Raw genomic sequence first — 22,883 nt, 5'->3', positions numbered from 1 at the left:
TTCTATACTCGATTGTGTATCTTCTAATAAAATCGTAAGCAAGATGCTAATTTCCATTGAAAAAATGCTAATTAAAATGTTATCGATAGCACAGAGACATATTTTTAAAAAAATGCAATTTATTTTCTTTGTCGTAACGATAACCTAATAACTTTTAGGGTTCGTGCCAACCGCCATTTTACCGCGTTTCGACCAGTATTCAGTGGTGGTGGAGTGCTTGGCTGTACACAAGATCGTGAGTTCGAATCTCATAAGCACGCAATATATCAGTTTTCTCCTTACAGGAGCATAACTATTCTTATCGAAATTTTTTAATTTGGATAACTGTTTTTAATGGTTATGTGTGTAAAATTCAATATTTTATTTAATTTTATTTCCTTTTCCCTTATCTAGGTTTATTACCAAAGAAATTATTTTAATTTCTATTTTCTTTCTTCTCATATTTACACAAATTCTAAATTAAAAAAAAATCTTTAAAAATAATTTTATTGTGATAACGGATAAAAAAAATCTTTTTGCAACAGTCATTTTAGTTTTTTACTTAAAATTCTATGTTGTAATATATATTTATATTTATTATATTTCATTGCACACTCATTTCATTGTTTCTATTTTCTAAATACGATAGAATTTCGTAAACTATTTTTTCAAATTCACTACCACTTGATGAAACCAAAAGGCTTCAGAAATACTGATTTAAATCGAAAAACGACTTTTAAAATTCCATACGGTAGAAAATTTTGTGGGAAAAACTTTCTTCAATTGATTCTTTTAACTATTCTTTCATAATGTTATTTTTATAAGGAAAAATATATGAAATGTTTCGATAGTTAAAAGCAAAATATAGTTTAAAATTGAAATAATTATAATTGAAATATTAATGTAAATATTATACGCTTCATGATGATGAACAAAAAGCTGGAGGTAAATAAAATGAAAAGTTCCATTTGACTTTTTTTCCCTGTCAAAATATCGCTAATGATCCATATTTTTGCACTTCTTAAATTATAATTTGTTGTATTTTATCTCAACGTTATTATTTTTTTTTTTTATTTTTTAGGCAATGTTATTTGCTGATCAGTTGATAATAGATTTAATCTGTTAATAGCAAATTTATACTGTTCTAAATTTTGTTCAAATTTTGTTTCGATTCTTTTTTTTTTTTTTTTTTTCCTTTCATTAATTTTCTTATCGCTTCACCACTTTAGATATTAAAATTTTATAACATCGCTTTTATTCAAACTGTGACAGTAATTTTTTGCAGGTGTTTGAATTGTGATGTCGGCGTAAGTTTTAAAATACAATAACACTGATAAAATGTCTTATAAAATATTTAATTAAATCCGTAATATAAATGCTCAGTCTATTTTAAAGTCAAAAATTTTTTCATTCAGGTAATAAGTCGAAGATCTTGAGAAATATAAAGGGATTTACTTTTATTTCAATAAATTTTTAACGCAACTAGTATAAACTTTTTGTCACAAATAATTGAATTAGTTTAATTTTTCTTTTTTCACCCTATAAATTTTGGGATTTTAAATAACATCAAAATGTTTCATGTAGTCCTTATATGAATTTATTTTCTAAGAGCTTCACTGTCCTTTTCTTAACACTCACTACTTTTTACTTGTTAAACTGTTTATCATAGTATGGCAGCTCATCTGATAATTTTTATTATACGTATTTAAATAAGAATGGATAATAATGGATAGTTAATGTATTTATTATGAAATTTCATTTGTAATGAAATAATATAAAAGGAAAAACATGCAAAATACAAAGATTACGGATCCATTTTTCTCATATCCTCATTATGGATGAACATGCTATTATGTGACCGATTGCGTTATCTGATATTGACCCATGTTGACGCTATCTAATCCACGATTCAAAAAGTTTGATTTAAATCGTCGTGTTTCAATGATTAGTAACTTTTGTATTTGCTCGATTCTATCTGGTTTATTACTTGCAATTGCAGAGCTGATGCAAGTCTTTGTCACCAATCTTTCTGGAAGGAAAATTAATAAGAAAGCATGCTGATAAATTATCACATTATGATTGAGGCCAAGAATTTTTATGCCTATTGTGATAAACACATTTTATTCGTTACGAAGTAAAGCACTCGTATGATAATTTTCTATTAAAACAAGCGTTGTGTAAGTCTGAAAAATTAATGGGATATTAGAAATGATTAATGTGGTATTAACAAAGTGTTGAATATACAAGATGTTCATTTTATCTTGTTCCTATAGCTAAATTCCAAGTCGTTTGAAGTAGAAATATACTGCAAATGGAAAACTGCTGTAAATGGTATAAATTATATTTTATGTTTGAGATAATACATATATTGCTGAAAAAAGTTTAAAGTCTAAATTTCCCATATAGTCTGTCGATTATATTATTCGTATTAAGGAAATAGTTTTTAATACTTGACATCTTAAATAAATAAGTAAATAAAAAAAAACTTTATTGCCCTGCCACTCAAACGGAATTCTGTAGCTCATATTAATTGTCTTGAGTATTTGTTGATTTGCGAATTTATCGTGGGGCGGCATTTTGTGATATTCAAAGCTTCATAACTCTATCGATATTAATCTTAGAAGTGTGGAATTTCTTTTGTTTTAAAAGTTAATGTGCTAAAATTATTTTTCTAAATGTGATTTATAGGAACGTGGAATTATACAAAATTTAGATTTCAGAATATTTTCAGAAATTCATTTGATTCAAACAACATAAAATATTCATGATTATTTAGAATTGCATTTGGTAATAAATGTTTTAGACATTAACTATTGGACCATGATTAGAGTAGATCTTTTATATGTGGGTTTTTGTTTCGATTCTTCATACAGTACTAATATTTAGATTCAAATTATGATCATTTGGGAGGAAATTAGCAAACCACAATATTTTATATATATATCTAATGTCGACGTGTGTGTTAAAAGCTGAAATGAAAATAATAATAGTAAATTTTGAAATGATTCCCAGAAAAAAAAATATTATGGAAGTCTTTAAAATAAGCAAGACCAGAAAAACATGTTTCCACAATTACACTTTTTTCTTCTTTTAATACTAATAGAACATTATTGGTCTCAAAATCCGAGTTCGTAAATCATCAATGTCATTTACAAATAAGATATGTAAAGGCATCGGTTGTTAATGAGCTTCAAAGGCACAGACAGCTAATTCTCTTCCAATTCACTTCTTCTAAGGGAAGCAATAAATTAATCATAATAGTTAACTGTTTATTTTGGAGATCACATTTTCAGGTTTTTAAATTTCTGTTGCCTTTTGAATTCTCTATTTCTCTTACTTTCTATTTTTTCTGATGTCGTATTCTTCAAATTCGGGCGGTTATCCTCTATAAATTTCTTGCTCTGAAATAGAAATGAATCATTCGCAAACGAACTCTCATTTGAATTGAATTTGCTGAACCGAATCGCTATTTTCTGAATATTTCATTCGTTCGCGACGTCTACAAATCGAGCTATTTTTATTTAAACTACTACGCGATCCTATTCTCATTCGCGAACGATTTTGTGGATTCAATTATTTTCGTTTGCGAACTATGTAGATTTTGCTATTCCTATTCGCGAATGATTGTTTACATGAAAAGTGAGAAGATAGAGACTGCAATGTCACTCATAAGATTTCTCCCAATGTTTAGTTATGCTTTTTTTTTCCATGATCGTGGATTGGATCCTCCGATCTCAAAGCCAAATCAGCCCAACTCCTTTAAACTTCTATTCTACCTTGCAACGTTATTAGGAAAAATCTTTTTAATTTATTATCACGAAGAAAAAACAGCAGGTAGGGGGAAGGAAATTTATTCAGTGGAGAGTATTTAACAGGAGGATAGGGAGTTAAAATGAATGTGCTTAATTGATACTCTTTTGTGTTTAACCGATACTGTCTGAGATGCAGAATTTCATAATTTTAAAATCACCCTATCTATTCTACATATAATTAATTTATCTTTGAAATCCCAGAATACCGATTAAAAGAGACTGATAAATTCCATTTAAGGTATTTAATTATGTACAACGTTATATATACAATTTTATGTTTCAATAATACTTAATCTGACATTTCCAAGTCACTCGTAACGTAACGAAAGAGCCCCTCATAATAATCTAGTTAAACTATTCTCTCTTTCTAGGTTTCGAACCCTCTTTTCTCCCTCCTCGTTCGCTAATGCGCATGTGTCACGGTATGTCACATTGATCATGTGCAAGCGAGGGAGACATGGTTGCAAATTGCAATCCTCATACAGTAAGCCCGAAACAGATAGATTTCTCATAGTCTATGTAAAAAATGATAGAAAAATCTAAAATTTGAATTCACGATTTCGTGAGATGCTTTAAAATGGTGAATAAAAATGCTTGGCCAGAAAAAAAAATATTTGTAAAAGAAGGCACCGTTAAAAATGTCATTATCCCTGGAAAATTAACTCTAAATAATGTAAAAGTACTTAAAAAGGAAACTGTTAATTATAGCCAAAATTTAAAATTTTGAAGGTGCGATTACTAAGAAAATACCATTGAAATTCCAATCACGATTCTGAAAAACTGAATATTGAATTTGCGTCTATATAATAAAACGGGATAAAAAGTGCTACGATAGAGCAAAGGAGGAATTTATTCAAAATATTAAGGAATATTCTTTTAAATAGAGATATATACACACGGAAATTAGAACAGAAATATGGAAATCATATCTTTAAAAGAGCAATTCTTGTATGTATAAAAATTTATCTCGTGCATTTCGGAAACGGCTCTAATGATCTGGATCAAAATTTATATTTAGAAACAGTTTTGCTTTTCAAGTTTATATATATATAGGTGTCTCTCCTTAAAAAAACTCGATTTTACGCAAATAATAAAACCTTTTTTATAACTAAATATTGACATGTGGCTATCTATACATGAGCTGCCTTAGCACGTCAGGGGTGGAGTGGTGGTTAGGGCTTCGGAATCCCATGCGTTTTCCTCGTTTTCGATCCCGCGATAGCAGTTTCATTAAATTTCGCTTATAATTTTAAACCATCCCTAGGGAAAGTTTTTATTTACTATTTTACAAAAAAATAAAAAAGTAACAAATCTTGTTTGATTTCTTGGGTACTTTCTTTTTTTTATTTATTATTTTACTTTATTACTTTATTTTATTTTTAAAAAATATTCATATTTTTTCAAAAGTTTTCATGTTTTGATAATCATATTACTCATACTATTATAAAAGAGTTATGCCGTTCTGCTCACTGTACTATATCTCTCTCCAGCTTTCTATGAATTCCATAAGATTTGAATTTTAAATTGAAGTGGAAGCGAATAAACTTTAATACAACCATTCATTTCTCTTAGTCGTTATTTCTTCTAAATAAATAATGTTAAAATAATATACGTAACTGCAACATAGACACAAATATTCGATTCTTTCGGAGGTTTTCTCTTTTTATTACGAAAGTCGAAAAAAAAAGTAGCGTATATGCTTAAAAAAACTAAAGACAATGTTCTTTTGTATTTGGCAACGTCTGAAAGAGCATTTCCCGATGCCCACTGCCATCTGCAAGAGAAAGTCAAGTGATTTTCCTTTCTCGGAAAAATCACTTGACCATGTAGAGAATTCTGAGATGGATGATGACATTGTTTTACTTTGCAATCTTTGGCGTTTAACCTCTCATAAAAGTACCCGAAAATCGAATTTTAGGTTTGAATGCATTTTTTTCCCCTGGATGGTTGAAACCAAAATTTGACAAAGAACTCCAATTGTACTCATAAAATCACATACAAAATTTCATAATTTAAGTTATTACTTTTTTGAGTTATTGTATTAACATGTATGCTAAAATGCAGATGATCAATTCTTTAATAGATTTGATTCAAAATTTGAGAAAAATTGACAGTTTAAATGCTAAACCTGTGTCTACCAAATTGTATTTAATCTAGCTTTGTTCTAGTTCTTTACTTTCTAGCTCTATGTTCACTTTTATTCCGACAACTGGACAGACAGACTTTCACTAAATGGGATTTCGTTCAAGATTTGTTAGAAATCTACAAATGTAATACACATTCTAATACATTATATTTCACCTATCGTGTCCAAAGTCTTTTTGATTGGTCGTGTTCAGATAGACAAAAGACGTACCAACAAACAGACATAAGTCCAAAAATGTGTTTTCCATACTCTGGGAGATCTAATATGTGAAGATTCATTAAAGTCTTGAAGTCAAATTTATCGACTATTCAAAACTTTGTATTCTAGAAAATAAAAAATATATTGATATATTAAATTTAATTGAGCATTAATTAAAAGAGGGTCATCATAGAATACACTTTGTAAGGTAAAGAAAGAAAGAAAGAAATGCCAAAAATCTGTAAAAAAAATTCAAAATTTCCCAATTTTTTTATAGTCAGCTGCATTTATCTCTCCTCAACTGACGAAAAAAATATGAAATTCCATATTTTTTTGCTTTTAGCTTTATCATATCATGAAAAGACCAGAAGTACACACACCAGTGAATGTATTTTTAATCAAATACAAGAATTCTAATCTCCGAATATTCGATAACTAACTATTATAATTAATTAAATGCTTGACTATTTATAAAATAGTCAGGCATTTAATTATCCTAAATATCGCAAACCTAAAACAATTTTTAAGATTTATTTGATATCTCAAAAGAAATTTGTTTAATTTTTCATTATGCACTTCATTCATTCGATTTTCCGTGCCGAATTCATTCGCCATTCAAACAAATGATCGTTAATATATTTTTTAAAAAAGGGGGGGGGGACTAGGAAATAAACGCTTTTAAAATATGTATTCCTTGTATAAAATGTATGTAATTTCCTGATTAAAACACAACAACATGTCAAATTAAATTCTGATAGTTGCACTAATGATGTGCGGGGGGGGGGGTGTTATTAATGCTGTGTTTCAGTTTTAAGTGTTAAAAGAATTTTTTTTTTTCGCATTTTTGATTTTCACATCCAAATTTAAATTTTCCCTGGCCATTATCTTTTGATGATAATATAGCCTATGTTCACAATTTCAGCTACTTTCCTATTTTTCTCAGTAAATCCATTTCTTCTGAATTTTATTTCAATTAAAAACAAAAAACAATGATAAAAACTTACAGATTGGTTATTTTTAGGAAATGAATTTATTTTAATTTAGAATAATTCGAATGAAAATGAAGAAATTGTTTTTTTTAGAAAATCGAAAATTTTCCTGTATGTTGTCGTAAAAGCAAAGAAGTGATCATAAGTTTCAAGCACTGGAGGAAAAAAAAAAAAAGATAGGACAGAATAAGAATTTAAGCAAAAATCCCATAGATATTCAAAGTGCGGATATTATAGTTATCAATTGCTTATTGAACTATTTTGAAGAAATGTTTTGTGATTTCGGCAAACCCAAGAATGATTTCAGATAATTCATTACATATTTCTGAAGAGCATTAAAAATCCTATCATAATCAAAAGTGCATTATATTTTTCAATTGGTTAACTATAAAAGAAAAAGATAACAAAACAAAAAAATAATGCAACGGACCAAAATGCTTATAATTGCTCTGAAAGCCAGGCAAACGAAGATTTTTTTCCCCTAAGAATAATTTTGGTTAGCGAGTTGTCGCACATTCTAAACTGTCTTTTAAAGTAGTTGAGAGATAGATTCTCTTTGAATAAAAGTTTAAACTGATGCTAAAACAGCGAAATGACTATCTATGACTATATTCGTAGGCTCATTTTTTTTTCAAATTTATTGATCCCAAATATTAAGTTTCCATTCGTAATGAAATTGATATAAAAGTTCCATATCAACTAACAAAGTTTTTATGGACGTTGTGAAATAATTTATTACATGTTAAAAAAAAAAGAAAGAAAAGAAAGTACCTAAGAAATCAAACAGGTGTTGTTACTTTTTTATTTTTTTGTAAAATAGTAAATAAAAACGTACCCTAGGGCTCGTTTAAAGTTATAAGCGAAATTGAACAGAATTGCTAACGCGGGATCGAACATGAGGAAAACGCATGGGAGTCCGAAGCCCTAACCACCACTCCACCCCGGAAGTGCTAAGGCAGCTCATGCATAGACACATATCAATATTTAGTTATAAAAAAAATGTTTTATTATTTGCTTAAAATCGCGTTTTTTTAGAAGAGACACCTATATAGATAAACTTAAAAAGCAAAACCTTTTCTAAATATAAAGATTGATCCAGATCATTAGAACCGTTTCCGAAATGCACGAAATAAATTTTTATACATACAAGAATTGTTCGTTTAAAGATTTCTTAGTAATCTCACCTTCAAAATTTTAAATTTTGGCTATAATTAACAGATTCCTTTTTAAGAACTTTTACATTATTTAGAGTTAATTTTCCAGGGATAATTTAACATTTTTAATGGTGCCACCTTTTCAACATTTTTTTTCTGGCCAAGCATTTTTATTCACCATTAAAATAATATACGTAACTGCAACATAGACACAAATATTCGGTTTTTTCGGAGGTTTTCTCTTTTTATTACGAAAGTCAGAAAAAAAAAAATTGCGTATATGCGTAAAAAAACTAGCATTTGTTCTTTTGTATTTGGCAACGTCTGAAAGAGCATTGATAACTATAATATCTGCACTTTGAATATCTATGGGATTTTTGTTTAAATTCTTATTCTGTCCTATCTTTTTTTTTTTTTTCCCCCTCCAGTGCTTGAAGCTTAGTATGATAACGTTTTTGCTTTTACGACAACATACAGGAAAATTTTCGATTTTCTAAAAAAACAATTTCTTCATTTTCATTCGAATTATTCTAAATTAAAATAAATTCATTTCCTAAAAATAACCAATCTGTAAGTTTTTATCATTGTTTTTAATTGAAATAAAATTCAGAAGAAATGGATTTACTGAGAAAAATAGGAAAGTAGCTGAAATTGTGAACATAGGCTATATTATCATCAAAAGATAATGGCCAGGGAAAATTTAAATTTGGGAGTGAAAATCGAAAATGCGAAAAAAAAAAATTCTTTTAACACTTAAAATTGAAACACAGCATTAATAACAACCCCCCCCCCCCGCACATCATTAGTGTATCAGAATTTAAATTGACACGTTGTTGTGTTTTAATCAGGAAATTGCATACATTTTATACAGGGAATACATATTTTCCTAAAAGCGTTAAATTCCTAGTCCCCCCCTCTTTTCTTTCTTTTTTTTTATAATAACGATCATTTGTTTGAATGGCGAATGAATTTGGCACGGAAAATGGAATGAATAAAGTGCATAACGAAAAATTAAGTAAATTTCTTTTGTGATATCAAATAAATCTTAAAAAATGTTTTAGGTTTGAGATATTTAGGATAATTAAATTCCTGACTATTTTATAAATAGTCAGGCATTTAATTATAATAGTTAGTTATCAAATATTCGGAGATTAGAATTCTTGTATTTGATTAAAAATACATTCACTGGTGTGTGTACTCTGATCTCTTCATGATATGATAAAGCTAAAAGCAAAAAAATATGGAATTTCCTATTTTTGAGGAGAGGAGTTGAGGAGAGATTAATGCAGCTGACAATAAAAAAAATTGGGAAATTTTGAATTTTTTTTACTAATGACCGATTTTTGGCATTTCTTTCTTTCTTTACCTTAGAAAGTGTATTCTATGATGCCCATCCTTTAATTAAGGCTGAATTAAATTTCATATATCAATATATTTTTATTTTCTAGAATACAAAGTTTTGAATAGTCGAAAAATTCGACTTCAAAATGTTAATGAAGTTTCACATTTTAGATCTCCCAGAGTATGGAAAACACATTTTTGGACTCATGTCTATCTGAACATGATGAATCAAAAAGACTTTGGGCAAGATAGGTGAAATATATTGTATAGAATGTGTATTACATTTGTAGATTTTTAACAAATCTTGAACGAATCCCATTTAGTGATTGTCTGTCTGTCCAGTTGTCCGAATAAAAGTGAACATAAAGCTAGAAAGTAAAGAACTAGAACAAAGAGCTAGATTAAATACAATTTGGTAGACACAGGTTTAGCATTTAAACTGTCAATTTTCTCAAATTTTGAATCAAATCTATTAAAGAATTGATCATCTGTATTTTAGCATGCATATTAATACAATAACTCATAAAAGAAATAACTTAAATAATGAAATTTTGTATGTGATTTTATGAGTACAATTGGAGTTCTTTGTCAAATTTTGGTTTCAACCGTCCAGGGAAAAAAATGCATCCAAACCTAAAATTCGATTTTTGGGTACTTTTCTGGAAAGATTAAACGCATATACGCTATTTTTTGTTTTTTCTCTTCTTTCTTCTTCTTTCTCTGACTTTTGTAACAAAAAGAGAAAACCTCGAAAGAATCGAATATTTGTCTTTGTTGCAGTTACGTATATTATTTTAACATTATTTATTTAGAAGAAATAACGACTGTAAGAGAAATGAATGGTTGTATTGAAGTTTATTCGCTTCCACTTCAATTTAAAATTCAAAATTTATGGAATTCATAGAAAATTGGAGAGAGATATAGTACAGTAAGCAGAACGGCATAACTCTTTTATAATAGTATGAGTAATAATTTATCAAAACATGAAAACTTTTGAAAAAATATGAATATTTTGTTGAATAAGCCCCTAAGTTACATAAAAAAATTTAAGTGAAAATTTTAAACTTCTAATCGATGGTTACCAGTAAAGACTAATGTATATTAAAAAAACTTGATTAATATAAACATGCGTGTTTTGATAAAATTAATAAAATGAATTCCAATGAAAATTATTAAAATGACCTTCAATAAATGAATAATCTGTCAGAAATCGAAATTTCTAAAGCTACCGCTCTTGTGAGGATGAAACGGGAAACGAAATAAAGCTTCATCGCCAAAAATGGTTCTCGAATAAATCTGAAGGAGCTTACGTACGCTGCTTGTTCAGTGGCTTGATCTTGCTGAAGTAGGTGTGGTCTTCTATTGCGCACCAATCAGTGACAAGTTAAGATTTGCTTCTTTAGCTTGAATTCAGAAGCTGCATGTCCGTTTAACAAGGTACTACCATACCATACCATGGAGCGAACTTTGAAGTTGTCGTTTCAAAGATCTGATGGTTTCTTTTAAACAGGTAAGTGATTTTATGAATTTGCTTCATTATTTTGAATCGTTTTATTAGTTTTTTTAGCTTAATGCTTCTAATATTACTTAATAATATAAAATGTAATAGTTTTTACATCCTTTAAATTGTTGGTTGGTTGATGTTCTGGACAAAGGATCGTTCTAGAATCGATGGCAGCCATATTGCAGACCTTACTTTTGAAAAACTTTTATTTCTTTAGCATGAAATAAATCACTGTAGAACGATAATCCGAATAAATCTGAATAGAAATTGTAGGAAAATTTGTATTTGAAAAACCGGCAGTAACTGTTTTAAATATGCACTTCAATTAATTAAATGACATCCATTTTCGGAATATATTGCCATTTTGTTTTAACAACGGATTTAATAAGTGCTCGAAATGCTTAGAGATTCTATGTAACTTATGTAGAACGTTATTGGCATGTTGTTAAATGATTCGTTTGACGTTTATAATGAGTTTCAGCTTTTGAGTTTAAAATTTAATATAATGCGTAATGACGAATAACCTAATCAGTTGATTCGTTACTCAGATTTTAGATTACTTCAGATAATTTACTCTCAGATTATTTTGATTATAATTTATACTATTTTGTGCATCGTGCTCCTTAGTAAATAAATTACTACGTTAATTCATTTAAATATCCAGTTTTATTTGTTCGTTTATATCGCTTAATTATTTCCGTTAAATTACTTTTATTATATGCATTTATGGATTAAAACATTAAAACTAAATAATAGTTTTTTGCGTTAAATGTTATTTGGGGAGATTTTTTCAATATTTTAAAGGAAATTACTATGTTTTTGTTCCGATTAGTAAGCTTTCGAATGTCGGTTCCCAGTGATTTTGATATAATTTCTTGGTGACTAAATATTTAATAAAGTGTTTAATAATGAAATTGAACAAAAAAAAATCTTTAAAATGTTTCAATCCTTAAGAGTTATTAGATGAAAAAAAAATCACCTGGGAATTTGAAATCTCTTAATTGTTAACGGAATTCCATACTCGATTGTGTATCTTCTAATAAAATCCTAAGCAAGATGCTAATTTCTATTGAAAAAAGTGCTAATTGAAATGTTATAGACAGCACAGAGACATATTTAAAAAAAATATGCAATTTACTTTCTCTGTCATAACGATATGGTTTAGCTTTAGGTTTCGTGCTATCCCGCCATAATTTTTATCCCACCATTTTTACCTCGTGATTCGACCAGTGTTCAGTGGTGGTGGAGTGCTTGGCTGTACACAAGATCGTGAGTTCGAATCTCATAAGCACGCAATATATCAGTTTTCTCCTCACAGGAGCATGACTATTCTTACCGAAATTTTTTAATTTGGATTACTGCTTTTAATGGTTATGTGTGTAAAATTCAATATTTTATTCAATTTTATTTCCTTTTCCCTTATCTAGGTTTATTACCAAAGAAATTTAAAATAATTTCTATTTTCTTCTCATATTTACAGAAATTCTAAATTAAAAAAAAAAAATTTTTAAATAATTTTATTGTGATGAAGGATAAAAAAAATCTTTTTGCAACAGACATTTTAGTTTATTTAAAATTCTATGTTGTATTATATATATATTTATATTTATTATATTTCATTGCACACTCATTTCATTGTTTCTATTTTCTAAATACTACAGAATTTCGTAAACAATTTTTTCAAATTCACTACCACTTGATGAAACCAAAAGGCTTCAGAAATACTGATTTAAATCGAAAAACGACTTTTAAAATTGCATACGGTAGAAAATTTTGTGGGAAAAACTTTCTGCAATTGATCCTTTTAACTATTCTTTCATAATGTTGTTTTGATAAGGAAAATATATGAAATGTTTCGATAGTTAAAAGCAAAATATAGTTTAAAATTGAAATATTAATGTAAATATTATAGGCTTCATGACGATGAGCAAAAAGTTGGAGGTAAATCGCAGGATCGTATTAGATTTATCGAAAGTTGTAAATGGGTTTAAGTATTTTAATCTATTTGAGTTCCATGGAATAAATTAATATTTTACGTTCGGTAAAAAGAGGATATGGTCTAGATTTAAAATACGTATTGCTCTGTTAAAGAATGAAGGAATGGCGGATGGTATGGCATTTTGTAAGCGAAGTATGAATTGGCTTTGCTTTTAATTAAAATGCTGATCTGATGGAAGGGATGAAAGTTTAAAATAGTAATGGAGAGTTAGCATTTTTGCATCTCGGATCGTGAAAGGAGTCGCAATATTCACCGTACAGGCTTTCGACAGGAGAAGTACGAAAGGCACTATTGAAATGAAAATTCTATTACTTCATAGCTGTTAAACCTTTCTTTTATTGCTGTGCCGTCTTTTCGGCCCATTGAAATTAAGAAATTTATGAAAACTCGTCCACGTCATCAGAATAGGATCAGATTACAAATCGCATGATTAAAATTCTTCCGCCTAGATTTATTCTGTCTCCAAAATATTTGCCAAAGGTTTTATTGCAAATATGTTATTTCCTGAAATTCTGTCAAACAGTTATGAGAGCCTCTATTCCAAAATCAAAGACTGATTTGACTCTACCTCAAAATTTTCGTCCCATTTCGTTCTCCATACGACGAGAAGGACGATTGAGTTCAGGATGAGAATTTCTGTAAAGATAGTATGCCTTTAGGATGCTTATTCATTAAAATATTAAAGCACATTAACCAACTAATTTCTAGAAAATGACCCTCAAACTTTCAGTATAGCTTATATACTAATAATGTGTTTCAGTCAGTAAGGCACTGTCTTAGCATTTTCTAGACCCGAGTTCGATCCTGAGCTAGTATTTTTTTTTTAAGCCAAATTAGTGCCTCATTAAGACGAACAACTTTTGTACCGAGAGTTTTTTGATGATTGCGATATCTTAGAAGTTAGGGGCTGAAAAGTGATTTTCATGCCCTAATTTTGACTGTTTCTAAAATCAACAATTTATGTTGTCAGGCAGTAGCTTAGATGTAAAGGATCTATCTACCTTTGCCTTCAAGCTTTCCGAGAGGAATTTTTTTTTTTTGCTTGTTTTCTTTTAAAATTATTTCAAATTAATTTACCAATTTAAAAATAGTTTTAAACAATGTATTACATTTTTTATGCGAAAATAAATATTTATTCTAAATTCGTTTATTTATTAATTATTTAAATAAATGTTTATTCTCAATTAAATGTTTGTTTTCAAATTATTTATTGACTATTCTTTGACGCAAGTGATCTGAGCACAGCCTAGTTGCTATCATTACGCTCAAAATCGCTAATGATTCCTTTTTGGCACAAATTGGAAGCTTGTACCTTCGGAAATTGATATTGTGAAGTAAAGTATCAGAGGAAATATTTGTAATTATTTATATTCCAATTTTTACTAAAAAAGCAAATCAAATAAAACATCTAACATTCCAACCAAGTATAAAAAGACTACAGGCATTTTTTTTTTTTTTTTTTTTTGAAATAAAATGAAAGATTTCATGCGACTTTTTTTTCTCTGTCAAAATATTGCTAATGACCCATGTTTTTAAACTTCTTAAATTATAATTTGTTTATAACTTAGTATTTTATCTAAACGTCATTTTTTATTTTTTAGGCAATGTTATTTGCTGATCAGTTGATAATAGATTTAATCTATTAATAGCAAATTTATATTCTTCTAAATTTTGTCCAAATTTTGTTTCGATTTTTTTTTCCTTCCTTTTTTTAATTTTCTTATCGCTTTACCGCTTTAGATATTATAATTTTATAACATCGCCTTTATTTGAAACTGTGACTGTAATTTTTCGCAGGTGTTTGAATTTTGATGTCGACATAAGTTTTAAAATATAATAACACTAATAAAATCTTATAAAAATATTTAATTAAATCCCTAATATAAATACTAAATCTGTTTTAAAGTCAAAATTTTTTTCATTTAGGTAATAAGTCGAACTCGAGAAATATAAAGGGATTTACTTTTATTTCAGCAAAAGGCATAAACTTTTAACGCGACTAGTATAAACTTTTTGTCACAAGTAATTGAATCGGTTTAATTTTTTTTTTCGCCCTATAAATTTTGGGATTTTAAATAACATCAAAATGCTTCATGCAGTACTTATATGAATTTATTTTCTAAGATCTTCATTTTCCTTTTCTTAACATTCACTACTTTTTACTTGTTAAACTGTTTATCATAGTATAGCAGCTCATCTGATAATTTTTATTGGACGTATTTAAATAAGAATGGATAATAATAGATAGTTAATATATTTACTATGAAATTTCATTTGAAATTAAATAATATAAAAGGGAAAGCATGCAAAATACAAAGATTACGGATCCATTTTTCTCATTCTCATTATGGGTTAACATGCTATTATGTGACCGATTGCGTTATCTGATATTGACCCTTTTTGACGCTATCTAATCCACGATTCAAAAAGTTTGATTTAAATCGTCGTGTTTGAATGACTAATAACTTTTGTATTTGCTCGATTCTATCTGGTTTATTACTTGCAATTGCAGAGCTGATGCAAGGCTTTGTCATCAATCTTTCTGGAAGGAAAATTAATAAGAAAGCATGCTATTGTTGATAACTTATCACATTATGATTGAGGCCAAGAATTCTTAAGACTATTGTGATAAACACATTTTATTCGATACGAAGTAAAGCACTCGTATGATAATTTTCTATTAAAACAAGCGTTGTGTAAGTCTGAAAAATTAATGGGATATTAGAAATGATTAATGTGGTCTTAACAAAGTGTTGAATATACAAGATGTTCATTTCATCTTGTTCCTATAGCTAAATTCCAAGTCGTTTGAAGTAGAAATATACTGCAAATGGAAAACTGCTGTAAATGGTATAAATTATATTTTATGTTTGAGATAATACACATATTGCTGAAAAAAGTTTTAAAGTCTAAATTTCCCATATAGTCTGTCGATTATATTATTCGTATTAAGTAAATAGTTTTTAATACTTGGCATCTTAAATAAATAAGTAAATAAAAAAAAAACTCTGTTGCCCTGCCACTCAAACGGAAATCTGTAGCTCATATTGTCTTGAGTATTTGTTGATTTGCGAATTTATCGTGGGGCGGCATTTAGTGATATTCAAAGCTTCATAACTCTATCAATATTAATCTTAGAAGTGTGGAATTTCTTTTGTTTTAAAAGTTAATGTGCTAAAATTATTTTTCTAAATGTGATTTATAGGAACTTGGAATTATACAAAAATTTAGATTTCAGCATATTTTCAGAAATTCATTTATTGATTCAAACAACAAAATATTCATGGTTATTTAAAAATGCATTTGGTAATAGATGTTTTAGATATTAACTATTGAACCATGATTACAGTAGATCTTTTGTATGTGGGTTTTTGTTTCGATTCTTCATACTGTACTAATATTTAGAATCAAATTATGATCATTTAGGAGGAAATTAGCAAATCACAATATTTATATATATAATATATATATATAATGTTGAAGTGTGTATTAAAAGCTAATATGAAAATAATAATAGTAAATTTTGAAATGCTACCCAGAAGATAAAAAATGTTATAAAAGCCTTTAAAATAAAGCAAGACTAGAAAACATGTTGGCACAAATACACTTTTTTCTTCTTTTAATACTAATAGAACAATATTGATCTTTGGCTCTGAGTTCGTAACCAAATCATCAATGTCATTTACAAATAAGATATGTAAAGGCATCAGTTGTTAATGAGCTTCAAAGGCACATACATCTAATCCTCTTCCAATTCACTTCTGCCAAGGGAAGCAATAAATTAATCATAATAGTTAACTGCTTATTTTGGAGATCACGTTTTGAAGTTTTTTAATTGCTCTTACCTCTTGAATTCTCTATTTCTCTTGCTTTCTATTTTTTCTGATGTCGTATTCTTCAAATTCGGGCCATTATCCCTTATAAATTTCTTACCCTGAAATAGAAATGAATCATTCGCAAACGAACGTTCATTTGAATTGAATATGCTGAACCGAATCACTATTTTCTGAATATATCATTCGTTCGCGACGTTTCCAAATCGAGCTATTCTTATTTAAACTACTACGCGACCCTACTATTCTCATTCGCTAACGATTTTGTATATTCAGTTATTTTCGTTTGCGAACTATGTAGATTTTGCTATTCCTATTCGCGAATGATTGTCTACATGACAGGTGAGAAGATAGAGACTGCATTGTTACTCATAGCAAGATTTCTCCCAATGTTCAATTATGCTTCCCCCCCCCCCCAATGATCGTGGATTGGAATGTGGTAGTCAAGTCCATTGGGAGTAAGGCATTTTTTCTTTGAAATTTATTATTTTTTTTACTTAAGGGGCTTCAGACCATCTTTCTTGAAAAGTGATTTACTGAGACGAGTGTATAAAATACGTGTACTTATATAGATTAAATTCATTTTCAAAATATAATTATGAAGCATGTTTGCTGAAAATAAGAAATTATAATGTACAAAAGTTATTTTAAAGGACTCCAAATTTTACTTGCATGATTCATATTTTTTACTTTTTGTTTCAATAAATATTATAAGCTATAGAAGCGTTTTATACATTTAAATCGTAATAAAATAATAGTAAATAATTGACTTATTTATTACTAATTTTGTGACGATCCAATTGTAAATAGTTACTTTGCAGTGATGTCATTAAGATAACGCACTGCCATCCATCTGTTATCCATGTACTTCAAGTCGTTTATGGCCTATGGCATTAGGTCTCTTTAATGCTTTTTCCAATCCAAAGCGTGTAATACGTGTTTCCGAAATCAATTTGTGCAACGGGCAGGTCTATTTTTTGTTCCAACGAAGATTTGAGAAATTGTTCTACTCTCCTTTCAACAAATAACTGGAAGATAATGCCCGTGTCCACCGACACACAATCCATCGATTTTTATTCCTCTAAACAATTGTCTACTCATCCATGTGGCTGAACAAGATAGAGTAAATAGACTGATAAATAGAACACAGACAGATTGGTTAAACGGGCGGAGTTTGGGTTTGACGCTTTTTCAAACCCGGTTTTTTAAAGTAAATTTGTCACATCTGAAAACCGGTTAAAAGAATTCATATTATTATTATGTAAAAATTATTTTTAAACTTAATTGATTTGCAATTCATTCTATGCAACGGGCAGCAAACACATTTTTCCGGCAAAAGAATGTGTTGTTTTAGCATTGAATGATATTGGTTCTTATATGTGGAATGAAGCTGAATATCCTAAACTTAGAATTTCATGAAGTGTTAGGACCGATTCGTATAGCAGCTAAAGGCTCAGGACGACAAGATAACAATTTATTAACAAGTGAAGGTATATTTGAATTTCTGTTAAATGAACTAAAAAATAAGGATGTAAAAGTGAATTTTTCAATGTCATCGCATCTTGATTTTAAATATTTCTATCCTAAGAAGAGTCTATCCTAGTCTAGTTCTTACTATCTTACGAATAATTTCACTGCATTGCGCAGAAAGTAAATTCAGAAAATTTCTTAATAAAACCATCAGGAAAAGGATGAAAACCCTATCTTGGAATGACACAACATTATCCAGATACATAGAACTAAGGAACAAGGATAATTACAATTCTTAGAATATTCGGTTGAGATGAGTGTTCTCATAATTCGATTGAGGATCTCTATATCATTGCCGTTCAGAGCATATTATATTAGCTTGATCGCTTCATCTTAAAGGCAATACATTTTCACATGACTGATTAATATTTTCTTTAAATACCGCGGAAAGTAACCTTTGGAAATTGCTAAGTAAATCACGGTGAGTAGTAAATTTGTCACATTTGAAAATCGGTTTTCCAAAACGCTTACATATTCCTCTACAAAAAAAAAAAAAAAAAAAAAAAAAAAAAAAAAAAAATTATCGTTTGGGACCGATTGCTCAAGCAGCTGAAGGCTTAGGGCAACGAGATGATGCCAATTTTTTTAACAAGTGAAGGTATAGTATTTGAATTTCTGTTTAATGAACTAAAAAAATTTAAACAATGAAATAAGTGAAATTATTACAGTCAACCCTCCTATAACGCGGTGAGTGCGTACCACGTTATATGGAAACCGCGCTATAAGAAACTCAGATTTAACCATACAAACCAGGCTAATTCGTAGCGCGTTCTGTGGAAACCGTCAACCGCGTTGTATGGAAACCGCGCTATAAAACTCAGAATTCGTACAAATCACATCATTCGTACCGCGTTATATGGAGACCAATAAATACAAAAGACAAGCGATATAGACTATCTTTTTAACCCTATCCTTGTTTCTTTTGTGTTTGACATGATGCAAATCTAGGGTTAATAATTACTTTATTATTATTATACTAGAACAATTGAAGAATATTACTTACAGTATTGTGTAATGTTGTCCAATTATAAACCACAAATTAAGCAGCAAAAAGCTAAACGAATGGACAGTGCAGGCAAAATTTTAGAAAGAATTAGTCACCAACGAGACGTACTGTGAAAGAGCTCTGAGACGACTAAAACCGATGCCGTAAACGGCTCGAATGTTTATATAAACATATCCAGTTAAATCCATTCATTGAGTGCACGGAAAGAACTGATGGGAAGTTGTTGAACGGAAACCGCGCTGTAAGAGTACCGCGTTATAAGAGGGCTGTCGCAATTTCAGCTCCGCGTTATAGGAGGGTTGACTGTATACGTTTTAGAAGAACGAATTCAAGAAAGAAGACGAGTAGAATGAACAACTCTTTTTTTGTATTTGCAAAATCCACAAAACATTTCTAGTTCAGCGAAAAAATCTAGTTTATACTTTCTAGTAGATCCAGATATTTTCTTCATCTTCAAAAACTGAAATTAGTAAGTTATGTCTAGAATATTTCCGAATTATTTTTCCGATGGAAACCGATTCTGATGAAGAACAAATCGAAGAAACTACTCATCAGAGTTAAATCTTTGGAAAACCTGGGGAAAAAAACTTACAATTCCAAAGATGCCGAAAGCTCAATTTTCATTATTTGAGGCAACAAATAAAAGAACAGAAAACTTAGATTTGTTATTTGATGCCATGAAAACTATCAAACCAAGCTCAGCAGCCAGTGAACGAGTATTTACGATTTCAGGTGATATTGTGTCCATAATAAAAACAAGACTTAGCCACCGTTGGTGGATGTTTCATGTTATTTAAAATCCTATTTTCTTAGAAGAAATTAAAATGAGTGAAAACAATATAAATATTATTTGAAATTTTTTTTTGAATTTTCGTTATTTTGTGTAAATAATATGTATATGTAATCCTTAATTTTTTTTAATATTCTGACTTTGACTTTGATTCCGTTTTTTGTTATTTTATATAAATTAAATATTTTTCCCTATTCTATTTTTGGACAAAAATTTGAAAATTGGAAATTTTGAAAAACCGGTTTTCGAATTCAATAAGTCGGTTATTGTATAAACCCTAGGCCGAGTGTAATTCCCAGCCCCGGACTTTTAAAATAGGCAAAGTAGACAATTGCTAAAGGCCCTTTAATTTTGGGAGTGTAGAGGGGAGGAGGAGGGGACCTCGAGTATTTTTTGCAGTATTTCCAGAGTAATTGAATTTTGGGCTTTTATCGAATTTATGAATGACGTTGATTGATTGTTTTTCTTTTTATTGCACAAGAGCCAATATTGGCTGAGTTATGTCAAGGCCGGCGTGATGCGTAAGTGATCTTTATGAAAAAAAACAAACAAAAAAAACAATCATGTTTTTGTATCAGAATTGACCAATTTTCTTTTTACCCATGACTTGATATTTTTGCTATTTTGCAGGATCAGATTTATCAGTTTTTCTTTCAATCAATTGTAGATGTAGAAACTCCTCTACATTTTTATGCATACTGTCATTAACAAAATTGGCTGAAAAAGTTATCTCGTTTATGCGTTAATGCGATTTTTCATGCATATGAAGGAACAGACCGACGGATATTCAAACCTTTGAGATATTGGGTTCAAAATCTTATAAGAATTTAAATTTTAGATGCTAAACCAGAGTACCAATTTTTATCTATCTAGCTTTTCACGTTTTGTAGTTATCGGTCTCACCAGTGTTCAAACAGATTTCCTCTCGGGAGATTTCATTTAAAATTTGACAGAGATCTACAAATTTGATCTCAAGTCCATTCATCAAATTTCATCCATCTAACTCAAAGCGTTTTTATTTTATCAGGTTTGATTCCAAAAATATGTTTCTGGATGTGGAGATTCGTTAAAAACTCAAATTCGAATTTTCTGACGATTACGATATCTTCTCTGTAATTTGTATACGTGGAAGTAAACTAAATAAAAATAAAACAATGAAACCCTGAAAATTATCATGTTATAATTTTCGAAATATTACTGAAAAGTTGAAAAACTCCTACAATCAATGGGAAACTTATTTGAGAACAATGATTTGTTATTTATGGATCCACGAAACTCGAGCTTTAGTGGCCATTATAAAATCGCGATTATATAAATATTGGTATAATTTTCAAATCGAAAGGGATCCACTTTCACTTTTTCTACAAAAAAATTAAATATTTTTTCATTCACTTGATGCAAGAGTAGTAGAATTTCTCAGTAAAAGGGATGATAATTATAATCTTGATGTGCAATTTTTAACAAATAATTTACATTTTTGTTTTCATTCTTTCTATCCTCTCCCCCCCCTTTTTTTGACAAAGATTTAATTATTAATGAAGTGAGTTTAGTTTAGTTATATTAACGTCCTGTTTGAAGCAACACTAGGGCTATTTTGGGATGGACCTCGTAATTTTGAACCACGGTCAGATGACGAGGACGACACCTGAGCTGGCACCCCTTCTTCACACCACACCACACCAGCGGGCGTTTGGTCAGGACGGATTTAACGTGCAACAGACCCCCTTACACGACGGTTCTTCGGCGGAATCGGGTCTCGAACCAGAAACCCTCCAGTTCCGAAGCCGAGACCATGCCACCAGGCCACCGCGCCCTTAATGAATTGAGAAAATAATGCTCACTAATTAATCCTTTGCGTTCGGAAAAGTAAATCAATACATAATTATCCATCTAATACAAGGACTTGTTTATTGCTCCGAAAAATATATACAATTGTTTTAAATTGAATTCCCCCCCCCCAAAAAAAAATTAATCTAAATTTTCTTACCTCTCTAGTATTTTAAGCAATCAAGATTGAAAAATAAATAAAATGTCAAAATGATGCACCGCCTTTAAAAGTACCTGACGGAAGCCTTCCAAGTGCAAAAGATTAAAATAAAACTTTTTTTTTTTTTTTAATGACATTAGTTTAACCCTTTAAAGGGCCTTTTTTTCTAGTCATATTATGTTAAGATATTTTTAGGCTTGAAATTAGAATAAGAAAACAGATTCATTTAGCTTATTAGATAAACTTGATTAATTTGGTTAATTAATAATTAAGTAACAAACCAAAACACATCATTTTGTGTAATTTTTTTCAAAATTTTACAAAGGGCACACATACAATGAAATTTTCAATTGCATCACAGTGTTGGGTTGGCTCATTTTATTTAAACTTTTATGCCCGTTAAAAATCTCAATTTTGTTTTTAAAACTCAAATCAATTCATTTTTTGAAATCCATTTTGCCATTGTAATTCAGCTCTAAGCGGCTATGGCAGAGATGGGCCAACTTTTTCAATCGCTGGCCAAAAATCGAAAAAAAAAAAAAAAAAAAAAAAGTTCGGCGGGCCAAGATAAATTTATCTAAAGTTTTAAAAGCAACATAAAAGTATTATAGTTTA

This window comes from Argiope bruennichi, chromosome 3 (genome assembly GCF_947563725.1).
Source record: "Argiope bruennichi chromosome 3, qqArgBrue1.1, whole genome shotgun sequence".
Classification (NCBI taxonomy): domain Eukaryota; kingdom Metazoa; phylum Arthropoda; class Arachnida; order Araneae; family Araneidae; genus Argiope; species Argiope bruennichi.
The sequence above is the reverse complement of the archived record's forward strand: the minus strand, read 5'-3'. Positions refer to the sequence as shown.